Source organism: Balaenoptera physalus, assembly GCF_965194825.1.
Source record: "Balaenoptera physalus genome assembly, chromosome: 4".
NCBI classification, from domain to species: domain Eukaryota; kingdom Metazoa; phylum Chordata; class Mammalia; order Artiodactyla; family Balaenopteridae; genus Balaenoptera; species Balaenoptera physalus.
In genome coordinates this window covers 66,841,712-66,854,650 of record NC_138891.1, presented here as the reverse complement: position 1 = coordinate 66,854,650, position 12,939 = coordinate 66,841,712, and the positions used below count along the sequence as shown (strand labels likewise).

General features: G+C 38.1%; 1 protein-coding gene across 7 annotated transcripts in view; it reads right to left on the bottom strand.

Annotated features, from left to right (window-relative positions):
* The window catches only part of LPP (LIM domain containing preferred translocation partner in lipoma), a 692,297-nt gene that overhangs the window by 586,764 nt on the left and 92,594 nt on the right, over positions 1–12,939 (bottom strand). For 2 of the 7 annotated variants that reach the window (XM_082461505.1, XM_082461504.1), the window contains exon 3: positions 11,763–11,816. The exons of the other annotated variants lie outside the window; for them this stretch is intronic. The gene's annotated coding sequence lies outside the window, so the exon portion shown is untranslated. The remainder of the gene's footprint in view (positions 1–11,762; positions 11,817–12,939) is intronic. 7 annotated transcript variants of the gene reach the window in all.

The window sequence follows — 12,939 nt, the reverse complement described above, 5'->3', positions numbered from 1 at the left end:
TTGCATTTTGCTCTTATATACTTTTATATGTCAATGGATTTGTAGAATTTCAGGGTATAAAACACTTTTAGAAGACTTTTCACTACAAATTACATGTAAAAGATTCACTTATATTTGAAAGTAACAATCTGGAAATTAATTTGCCAGATATTAGGTGGAAAGTAATATCTGGATATAAACAACAAATCTGAAATACATGTTTGTTCATATTGCAAATGGTTTTATGCTGATATGACAGAACTTATGTGATGTTAGCACTCAATCGCTTCCTGCACAGAGATGCCCAAAATATTAATGAAGTAGGCATATGGCTATCTTACCCTTCCAAGGGCTGAAGCAGAGATCTAAGCCAAAGAGCATCTTTACACCAAATATTAAAGCAAAAAACAAAGTCAGTGCATCCTTAAAGGCAACTGAGTTGCCTAATTCTAAAATGGCACTTCTGGATTTTTAGTGTCTTAGCATGGAAACACAACACGGGGCAAAAACTAGAATTTTCAATACATATATATCAAAGGCCTGACATGAATCAGATACCATACTAAGTAAGATATCTAGAACTCACAGTTCAGCACAGGAGACAAATATGTACACAACAACCATCACTGTGTTCATAGAGGGCTGGCACAGAGTGTGTGTGGTGGGGAGCAGGGTATCAGGAAAACCTTCACAGAACAGGTCTTTCAAGCCCCAAATGGAGGCTGCGTGACCTGAATCTATGAACAAGCTCAGAGAAACAGTGGTGCTCTAGAATGGCAGGGTGGACAGGAATAGTGACAAATGTCATGGCTTTCCAGACCTGGCTTTGAGTCTCAGTTCTGTGACTACTACCTCTGTGACCTGGGAGAGTAACATAAAATATATGAGCCTCAGTGTCCTCATCTGTAAAATGGGGTAGCATCTCTATTTTGAGTGGGTGTTGGAGAGATTGTACAAGGTATCTAGTGGAAGCATCTAGCACGGTCTCCGGCTGTGGATACGGCATTCTATATCTTTTTTGCTCCTTTCCCAATATCAATGCACATGCCTAGTACATGACTGCAGCCAAATGGTTCTTAACCCTGTTGTTCAAACAACCAAGATTTTTCCACAACTCCATCAAGGCAGAGGGTACTTTCCCAAGAAACCATAATAGGAATAACACTTAAGTAAGCCACTCAAACATTTTCTAACCTCCCTGGCCTGGGGTGGGAGTGAGTCGGAATGTGAGGGTCTATCTGTGTTTGTCCAGCACTACACAGAGGAGACAGACGCTGTCACTGGTGAGTATGGCTGAGAAAGACAAAGCCTCCAGGGATCTAAATATTTAGGCATCAATTTCTGTTGGAAGTCCTGCTGAGAGGTTACACTCCAGGAAGGCAACTATCCTTCGATAACAGTTGCCCTGGGTGATTTTTGATCCTCCAGCTACACATGCCACATCTTCCACCAAAGGAGAGGCAGTGAAGGAATTCTACCCACTGCGTCTGGTGGGCACAAGCTTGTTGGGGTCCTGAGAGGAAGATGCCCATGGAGCAGCGAATATTCTCCTTTAGACCCTCCAAACGCTTTGCTCCGATTCTTCCTTCACCATGCAGTGTCTCTAACAACCAATCACATTCCAACAGCATCCAAGGCAGAGCACAGACACCGGCAAGCCAGTTAATGCAAAGCTCTTGCTCCCAGGTATGTATGAAAGTGGCACTGAGTTGATCCCAGGCTGCCTCATGCACCTGACTAATGCAATTTCCTCCCCATCCCACTACTGAAACCCTGATTCGCGATTTTAAAAAAGGGGAGTGGGAGGTTCCAGGCCTAAAATGATGAGGACCAGATACAAACTGTGCTGACCACACAATAAATTGATGCCCTGTCTCATAACTGGCAGACACTTCCAAATCAGCAGAGGTAACACCTACTGAACTGGTACAATCTTACTGAACTTGTCCTGCCCTTATAAGGGCACCTTCATCTGTAGTGGCTCTCACCTTCTTCTGTAGTTTTAGAATACATCACGTGTAGAATTTAACTTCTTAAGAATAGTTGGGCATATCCAATTCTGGTTTAATGTCTAGCCACTGAAATTCATCATGCATTTATTGAGCAAAAACCATGTGCACAGACGGTCCTGAGCTAGCCCCTAGAAGTACAAAGGTGAACCAAGATACAACCGTTGACTCACGTAGCACAATGATTTGCCTTGTAGGCACTAAGTAAAGGTTAACTGTTGAGTGTTGCAAAACATAAATATTATAAATATTAATTGTAATGTTAAAAATACAGGACTTATTTAACAATGGAGGACTGGTTTAAAAAGCAAGCCACAGAACAGCAGTCTGCAGTGTGTACACACACACGCACATACACACACACACACACACACACACACACACACACATATACACAGGATAGAACATTATTCACTATAATGTGTTTTGAGGTAATAGGATTACAGGCAATACAAATTTTGTTCCTTATACTTTCCTGTGATTTCCAAATTTTCTATAATGAAAATTAATTACTTGTATATTCAAAAAGAACACAAATATAATGTTGAAAATAAAGAAAGGGCTTCCCTGGTGGCGCAGTAGTTAAGAATCTGCCTGCCAATGCAGGGGACACGGGTTGGAGCCCTGGTCCGGGAAGATCCCACATGCCGCGGAGCAACTAAGCCCATGTGCCACAACTACTGAGCTTGCGCTCTAGAGCTCACGGGCCACAACTACTGAGCCCGCGTGCCACAACTACTGAAGCCCGCGCGCCTACAGCCCGTGCTCCGCAACAAGAGAAGCCACCGCCATGAGAAGCCCGTGCACCACAACGAAGAGCAGCCCCCGCTCGCAGGAACCAGAGAAAGCCCGCGCACAGCAACAAAGACCCAACGCAACCAAAAATAAAAATAAATAATAAATAAATTTAAAAAAAAAACCCAGCTCATTTAACTTTAAAAAAAAAAAAAGAAAGAAAGCACACTAATAGCTCAGAATTCTGAGTTCCCAAAGAGCTCCTGTATTAAACCTAGATATCTGACACCTCAGCCCCTCACTCGGAAGATGTATGTGCGTGCATGTGCATGCACGCACCTAAGTACACATTTATGGCTGATACCAACTAACCTAAAATATGGGATCCTCTGTAAGATCCTGGTTGGGATGGGAAGGTGCAGGGAAGATTGGACAAGCTCCAGGAGATAGGTGGTCATCTTTCAGAGCAGCTGAAACTGGAATACATCAGCGCAGTCGCTGATCAGAAAAGCTATTCAAATCTATAAGATGCATGAGACAGAGAAAACCAACAGTGGTTTCCAGTCCAAGTCCTAAACTGAAAATGCAGAAGGGCAGAGCTCCCGAGCACAGGCATTGCCTGGTAAACTAGCTGCTTCTCCCAGGGGCATTTCTATGTGTGTATTTCGGGGTGACAAGCGGCAATGTTTATATCATTTATGTAGTAATGATTCATGATTAAGCTTTACACCTCTAGAGAGGCCAGGAAGTTATACACAGAATTCTTTGCAAATATGTTGTCTGATTGTTAGGACTAAAAAGAAAGTAACTGCTGTTTAGAACATATACCTTTGGAAGGGGAACCAAACCAGAAACACTGTAGCAAGGTCAATGAGAGCTGACAACTTCAAGCTCAGAAATACTTAATGAGCACCTACTACACTCCAGGCACTGTAGGTATTTGTAGCACAGTAGGTATTTGTAGCACAGTAATGAATAAATGCCTTCACAGAGCTTAACTTCAGAAGAGTTTAGGAGGAAACAATAAAACCAAAAAGGGGATATGGAATCCTGCTACTATATGATACAGTATTGCAGCCCAAATACACTTGATGGTACAGATCAAAGTATCAAAGCTATTAATAGGTGTAAATGGGTTGGGAGGAGGGGGGCAGTTATTTGTTCCTGATTAAAGAAACTTGACAAGTTCATACTAAGAGCTATGAGAAGTCCTACAGCAAAGAAATGTGTCTAAATTTGCATAAGCTGTCGTTTCTCAAACATGTTTGACCACAAAAATTTCCCTTTTCATGGAATAGCTATCCACAGATCAAAGAAGGCTAACATTTAGCAGAACTCAGTTTGCAAAATGCACAAAAATGGCTGTGCCATCAATATTAAATTATCAGGTGAGTTCTTTTAAAGAAGATAGGAGACATTTATTATGTGTTCTATAAAAATTAACAAACTTTTTAATTTTGACTCCTGAAGGTATGAAACTTATTTATTTGTAATTCTTCATTCCCCAAAATCTAGGAAAAAGAGATTTTGGTATATTTCCCAACTTGATGGAGATTTATGGAGCTGTAAAGCCAGCCTTCCAAAACCCTAAAACCTCTGCGATCCCTTCTCACCCTATGTGGCTATGGGCTACAAGCAGAGATGTCACTGAAACAAAGGCAGTTGGCAGAAGTGGACAAAGTGAGTAATCAGCGTGTGACCAGGTGCTACAGACAACAGACACAGAGTCACAGGTGCTCACCAAAAAGTATGCAGCCAAGTTCTCATAATCTATTTCAGGTAGGAGGAGTGGTTACAGATCCCTGAGAAGGAGGAGAGGACAGATAATGCCTAAACCCCTCTTTTGTTTTAAACATCTTTCCTGTTAAATATGTTAGGAGAAATGGATGAGAGAGATTGACTTATAAAAGGTCAAGTATTCTGGATTGAAAGTGAGGAGATATAGGTTTGATTCTGGTCTCAGTCTTTAGCCAGAACCTCTAAATTTTCCTCTAATCACCCAATTCCACTGTTTACCATCATTCACTCTCCTTCACATCTAGTCAAGGTATAGGTTAAAAAGTAACCATCAATCTCAAATCACAAAGAATTGTTTAACTAAATGGTGTTGGGGCCCTAGACAGCCATTTCGATAAAGATAAAATTAGAACCATTCATCACATCACATATAAGAATAAACTGCAAATGAATCAGAGATCTAAATGTGAAAAGTGAAACTATGGGCTTCCCTGGTGGTGCAGTGGTTAAGAATCCACCTGCTAGTGTAGGGGACACGGGTTCGAGCCCTGGTCCGGGAAGATCCCACATGCCACGGTGCAGCTGGGCCTGTGAGCCACAACTATTGAGCCTGTGCGCCTAGAGCCCGTGCTCCATAACAAGGAAAGCCACCGCAATGAGAAGCCCATGCACCACAAGGAAGAGTAGCCCCTGCTCACCGAAGCTAGAGAAAGCCTGCGCATAGCAATGAAGACCCAATGCAGCCAAATTAATTAATTAATTAATTAATTACTTTTTTTTAAAGAAAGTGAAACTATGCACGTATTGGAAGATAACGCAAGCGAATATCGTGTCAGGAAATGCTTTCTAACTATGATCAAAGAACAGAAGCAATAAAAAAAAAGAAAAGATTGTTAAACTTGTCTATATAAATATAAATGTTGCCTTTTTTCATGACAAAAAGAGAAAAGCACTATAAACAAAGTCAAAAAACAAACTGGGATAAAATATTCATAATATATTTCATAAATTAAGGGCTAATTTACAGAGACATTTTTGAGGGAAAAAAAGACCAAAATTCAAATTTAAAAAATGGGCAAAAGATATGAACAGACAATTCACAAAAATGGAATTTATAAAATTAACTAATATGGTCTTTAAACACAGGAGAAGATGTTCAACTTCATTCATAATAGGATATATGCAAATTTAAACTACACTGAGATATCATTTCCCACCCATCACATTGGCAGCAATTCAAAAGCTTGACGATACACTCTGTGGTTCAGGATGCTGGTGGGACACCCCCATGGAGAGGAATATGGCACTACCTACCTAACAAAACATTCTCCCTTGACCTGGCATTCCCTCTTTTAAGAATATAGCCTGAAGATACACCTCCAATGTTATAAAAATAAATATGCATAATATTATTCATGGCAGGAAACTACTCAACTGTCCAAGCATAGGAGATCAGTCATATAAAAGAAGGAGACAGAAAGAGAGAAAGAAAGAAGGAAGGAAAGGCAGAAAGTAAGGCAAAAAGATGGAAAATAAGAAGGAAGAAAAGAGAGAGAAGGGAAGAGAGAGACAAAGAGAAAGACAGAAGGACAGAAGAAAAGAAGGAAGGAAGTTCCAAAGAAAGAAGAAAGGAGGAAGAGAGAAAGAAAGAAGAAAAGAATTTTTAAAAAGCAAAGTACAAAAGAGCATATATGTTACCTTTTGTGTAAGAAAGAAAAGGAAATATGAGAGACACAAGAAGGATAACCAAGAAAACAATGAGGCTGATTACCTACAAGAGGTGTAGGGAGTAACAGGGTAGAAGAAATATTGGAGGGAGTAGCACTTCTCTGAGTATACTTTTTTGTTTAGTTTTGACATTTGAAGCTTGTTAACATTTTACGTATTCAAAAAATAAAATTAAATCAACAAGACAAGGGTGGGAAGGAGAGAAACTAAAATCCAAAGCCAAATGAAACAACTGAACTCAAACAAATTTCAAATGAACAACATAATGACACTGAGGGGTTGGGGGGAAGGATCGTAAAGAAAAAAGAACCAATCCAGGTAATTCCTAAACACAGTATTTGACAATATACCCTCAATCCTGGGAAGGGTTAAAGATGGGGGGAGATGATCACAAGCAAACCCTGAACTCTTTTTAGCAGGTTTGTTTTGTGTAGTGTACAATAATAAAAATAAAATCATTATTATTATTATTTGTATACACATATATGGATACACATCCACATAGCACAGGTATGTATATATGTGGGTGCTTTATATATACACGTATTTGCGTATATACTTTTATGTGTAAAATTTCCTGGCTCTGGCCATTGGAAGGGCCTAGGACCAAAGGCACCACAGTACCCATGAGCATACGTAGCACTCAAATATTGGTCCCTAACACCATTCTCCACTGAAAAGAACCAGGACACAGTGAAGAAATGGTTGACTTCAGAGCTCAAGCACAGAAGATACAAGATTAAACTAAAATACCTTTTTATCTGAGCAGGTAAATAAGTGCTAGCAACAACAAAGATGGGGACATATCACAAGTACACAGGAGCCAGCTTAAAGGGGCTCCACTGCAATAGTCTGGGACAATTTAAGCATCACAATAATTAAGTAGCACTAATTAATTATACAAGATTGAAACAGAAAACTGGAGTCCATACCTATATTTGAAACAGAGAGAAAGAGAAGAGAAGGAGTCTTGCTTAGAGTAGACTGCAGAATGTTGCATAATAAACATTAAGAAAGCACTAAATATGGAAAACCATCATTTTGCAAACATCATAGTAAAGACTGGTTTCACAAGAATTTCAAGGAAATTTTTGATGAGGAGCAAGAATAAAGTATCTCCTTGTGGACTGCTTAATAACTGCAAGGGAAAAATGGTAACTATATAGTGGAGAAACTGAACAATACCTTGACTCACCATCGTGAGCCTCCAGACAGAATTCCTTCAGAGGACACAACATCACTTACATAATATTCTAGTGGGGAATGCATAACTGAATCTTAACACAAAGAAACAGTGGACAAACCCAACATGAGGAATATTATATTTCTCAAAAGGGCGGCACTGTATTCTTCAAAAACGTCTACATCATAAAAAAAGAAGAAAGGCTGTGGAAATGTTCCAGATTAAAAGAGACTAAAGAAACATGACAACTAAATGCACTGCCTGATTTTAGGCTGGATTCTCTACTAGAGGGGAAAAATGCTGTCAAGCATATTATATAACTGGCAAGTTGACAAAACAGAAGTACAAAACAATAGATTAAAGTATTAAATCAGACTACAAAAAAAGAAAATTACAGACCAATATCACAGATGAATACAGATGCAAAAATCCTCAACAAAATACTAGCAAACAGAATCCAACAACACATTAAAAGGATCATACACCATGATCAAGCGGGATTTATCCCAAGGATGCAAGGATTCTTTAATATATACAAATCAGTCACTGTGATACACCATATTAACAAATTGAATAATAAAAACCATACGATCGTCTCAATAGATGCAGAAAAAGCCGTTGACAAAATTCAACACCCATTTATGATAAAAACTATCCAGAAAGTGGGCATAGAGGGAACCTACCTCAACATAATAAAGGCCATATACGACAAAGCCACAGGAAACATCATTCTCAATGGTGAAAAACTGAAAGCATTTCCTCTAAGACCAGGAACAAGACAAGGGTGTCCACTCTCACCACTATTATTCAACATAGTTTTGGAAGTCCTAGCCATGGCAATCAGAGAAGAAAAAGAAATAAAAGGAATACAAACTGGAAAAGAAGAAGTAAAGCTGTCACTGTTTGCAGATGACATGATACTATATGTAGAGAATCCTAAAGATGCCACCAGAAAACTACTAGAGCTAATCAATGAATTTGGTAAAGTAGCAGGATACAAAATTAATGCACAGAAATGTCTTGCATTCCTATACACTAATGATGAAAAATCTAAAAGAGAAATTAAGGAAACACTCCTATTTACCACTGCAACAAAAAGAATAAAATACCTAGGAATAAACCTACCCAGGGAGACAAAAGACCTGTATGCAGAAAACTATAAGACACTGATGAAAGAAATTAAAGATGATACAAACAGATGGAGAGATATACCATGTTCTTGGATTGGAAGACTCAATATTGTGAAAATGACTATATTACCCAAAGCAATCTACAGATTCAATGCAATCTCTATCAAATTACCAATGGCATTTTTTACAGAACTAGAACAAAAAAATCTTAAAATTTGTATGGAGACACAAAAGACCCCAAAGAGCCAAAGCAGTCTTGAGGGAAAAAAGCGGAGCTGGAGGAATCAGACTCCCTGACTTCAGACTATACTACAAAGCTACAGTAATCAAGACAATATGGTACTGGCACAAAAACAGAGATATAGATCAATGGAACAGGATAGAAAGCCCAGAGATAAACCCACGCACCTATGGTCAACTAATCTATGACAAAGGAGGCAAGGATATACAATGGAGAAAAGACAGTCTCTTCAATAAGTGGTGCTGGGAAAACTGGACAGCTACATGGAAAAGAATGAAATTAGAACACTGCCTAACACCATACACAAAAATAAAGTCAAAATGGATTAGAGACCTAAATGTAAGACTGGACACTATAAAACTCTTAGAGGAAAACATTGGAAGAACACACTTTGACATAAATCACAGCAAGATCTTTTTTGATCCACCTCCTAGAGTAATGGAAATAAAAACAAAAATAAACAAACGGGACCTAATGAAACTTAAATTTTGCAAAGCAAAGGAAACTACAAACAAGACGAAAAGACAACCTCAGAATGGGAGAAAACATTTGCAAACAAATCAACGGACAAAGGATTAATCTCCAAAATATATAAACAGCTCATGCAGCTCAATATTAAAAAAACAAACAACCCAATCCAAAAATGGGCAGAAGACCTAAATAGACATTTCTCCAAAGAAAACATACAAATGGCCAAGAAGCACATGAAAAGCTGCTCAACATCACTAATTATTAGAGAAATGCAAATCAAAACTACAATGAGGTATCACCTCACACCAGTTAGAATGGGCATCATCAGAAAGTCTACAAACAACAAATGCTGGAGAGGGTGTGGAGAAAAGGGAACCCTCTTGCACTGTTGGTGGGAATGTAGATTGATACAGCCACTATGGAGAACAGTATGGAGGTGCCTTAAAAAACTAAAAATAGAACTACCATACAACCCAGCAATCCCACTACTGGGCATATACCCTGAGAAAACCATAATTCAAAAAGACACATGCACCCCAATGTTCACTGCAGCACTATTTACAATAGCCAGGTCATGGAAGCAACCTAAATGCCCATCAACAGACGAATGGATAATGAAGATGTGGTACATATAACCAATGGACTATTGCTCAGCCATAAAAAGGAACAAAATTGGGTCATTTGTAGAGACGTGGATGAATCTAGAGACTGTCATACAGAGTAAAGTAAGTCAGAAAGAGAAAAACAAATATCGTATATTAACGCATATATGTGGAACCTAGAAAAATGGTACAGATGAACTGGTTTGCAGGGCAGAAATTGAGACACAGATGTAGAGAACAAACATATGGACACCAATGGGGGAAAGCAGTGGGGAGCAGGGGGGGTGGTACTGTGATGAATTGGGAGATTGGGATTGACATGTATACACTAATATGTATTAAATGGATAACTAATAAGAACCTGCTGTATAAAAAAATATATAAAATAAAATTCAAAGAAAAGTATTAAATCAACGTTATGGGTACTGAAGTTGATAACTATAATGTGAATATGAAGAGATGATCTTTATTATTAGGAAATACACACTGCACTTAGGCATAGGGGGCCATGATGTATCATGACATGTGCAACTTCCTCTCAAACACTGTAGAAAAAATACTGTAGAAAAATATATATATGTATATGTGTTTGTGTGTGTGTGTGTGTGTATACACACAAGAAGAAGATAGAGAGGGGAGACTGCAAATGGGATAAAATGTTAACAATCGATGAATCTGATGAAAGCATATGGGTATTCTACCATATGACCCAGCAATTCCACTTCTGGATATATATGTGAAGAAAACAAAAACACTAAATTGAAAAGACATACACACCCCAATGTTCATAGCAGTATCATTTACAATTGCCAAGATATGGAAGCAACTTAAGTGTCCCTCAACAGATGAATGGACAAAGAAGATGTGATATATAATGGAATATTGTTCAGCCATAAAAAAGAATAGTTTTGCCATTTGCAACAACATGGATGAACCAGGAGGGTATTATGCTTAGTGAAATGAATCAGACAGAAAGAAATACTGTACGATATCACTTACATGTGGAATCTAAAAAATAAAAAAAACTAGTCAATATAACAAAACAGAAACAGACTCACAGATATAAAGAACAAACCAGTGGTTACCAGTGGAGAAAGGGAAGTGGGTAGGGGCAAGATACAGGTAGGGGATTAAGAGGCACAAACTACTATGTACAAAATAAATAATCTACATGAATATATCGTACAGTACAGGGAATATAGCCAATATTTTTAAATAACTATAAATGGAGTATAACCTTTAAAACCTGTGGATCACTGTGTTGTACACCTGTAATTTAAATAATAGTGTACATCCACTATACCTCAATAAAAAAATAATTTTAAAAATTTTAAAAATTTTAAAAGCTTATGGGTATTGTTTGGACAATTTTTTTTATGTTGGAAATCACTTACAATAAAAAATTAAAGTAATAACCACTGAGAAAGAGAAGGGGAAAAAATGTAACAATTAAGAAGTAGCTCTGTTTTCTAACAGGATTTGAAAGTAATTAATAAATTAAGTCAAAACTACTTCATTCCATATAATATGTGTCTGTATGTTTCATAGCGACACAAAGAATTTTGCACATTTTAATTTCTTAACATGGAAGATTATCCTATCATTTCTTCTTCTAAAACTCCTGGGGTAAATAATACATAACATGTACAAGGCCACAGTGTATATGTAACCAGGGCTACAATTACAAGATTTGTAGGTCAATTCAAGCCTCTGAAATTCCAGTTCACCACATTTGCAATCCGAGTACTATTTCCCTTCTAGAAAGAGCAAGTTTAGAGTTGGAAGAAGAGCTATATCTAACAAGGTAATAGCTAGCATCAATTTTTTAAAATCTATCAGCAGTGGCCTTTGAGGTTAAAGATCACCAAGTGCACGGTGTTGGGGAGGCAGATGGGCAAGGAAAACTCTTTTTGTCAAAATATAGACTAGGTCACATGTGCTACACACCTGAACTTCCCAGCAGGAGGAAAAAATAGTGAATCAGGCCTTGCAGTTTTCTTCCTGGATAAGTTTGGAGAGGGAAATAAAAAGATATGAAGGTTAGACATTATGAGGTCAAGAACCATCAACCAAATAGAATTTGATGTTTAAACAGAAACAGGTAAAATATCTGGGAAGGCAGCAGAACTCTCAGCCCTCTGGTTCCAAAACAGGGCCTGCTGACTGGGGAAAAAAATATATATATATATATAAAATTAAAAATTGTACTGCAGCTGAATACTAGGTATTGTTCCTTTCCAAAAAGCATTAAAATATAAATGTCAGTTCGCTTAAATGGTGTTTTATTGTACAGACTTTAAAAAGACCTGAACAATTAAAGCAATGAAATATATTCCTTGCTATCATTTTATACGTTCTTAGAAGCATAAAAGAAGGCACGTACCAGTGTAAAAAATATTAAGCCCTTCTCTCCCTTTATATTTATTTTAAGGCCTCGCAGAACTTAAGAGCCTTCTCAAGTAGAGTTCCCAGTGCGTTCGTGTTGTTTGGGTGAAATTCTTGGTCCTCCAGCAGTTTCACTTGTGTGTCAGGGGTGTGACAGCCCATGGAGAGAGATATTTACCAAGATACCACCAAAGACACAGGTTAAAGATCAAGATGAGATCAATGGGTCTCCAAGGAGCTCTAAAATAAGACTGAAGCTCAGACACTCTAATTCAGATGAGCAGCTTAAGGACAGGGCATTTTTTTTTTCTTAGCTCCTCCAGAGATTTTAATAGGTGGCCAGGCTTGCAAACCACTGGACTGGAAGATGGTAAACTCCTCTGCAGCTCCTAAGCTCTAGGAAAAACTTCAACCACCTGCTGCTTTACAGTATCCTTAGACTGACACTGACAGCATCCTACTATTTCTCTCCCTGGTTCAGTTTCCACAAAAATAAAATGGCAAAAATGACAAACCAATTTCACCAAGCTAGAGGAAGAAAAGGTGATAGATTTTAAGGTACTTTGTATATGTATCAGTTTTTATCAACTTCCTTGCATAATATATAAAAGCGTTCCTTAACTTTTCAAAGGTATTGCTCTCCTACCAAATAGTCTATAAGCAGTCTAAGGCTCTGAAAATAGCCTCAACCTTCTTTTCCCCACCTAAGTACCTGGCAACTAGTACCTTGGGAGTGGTA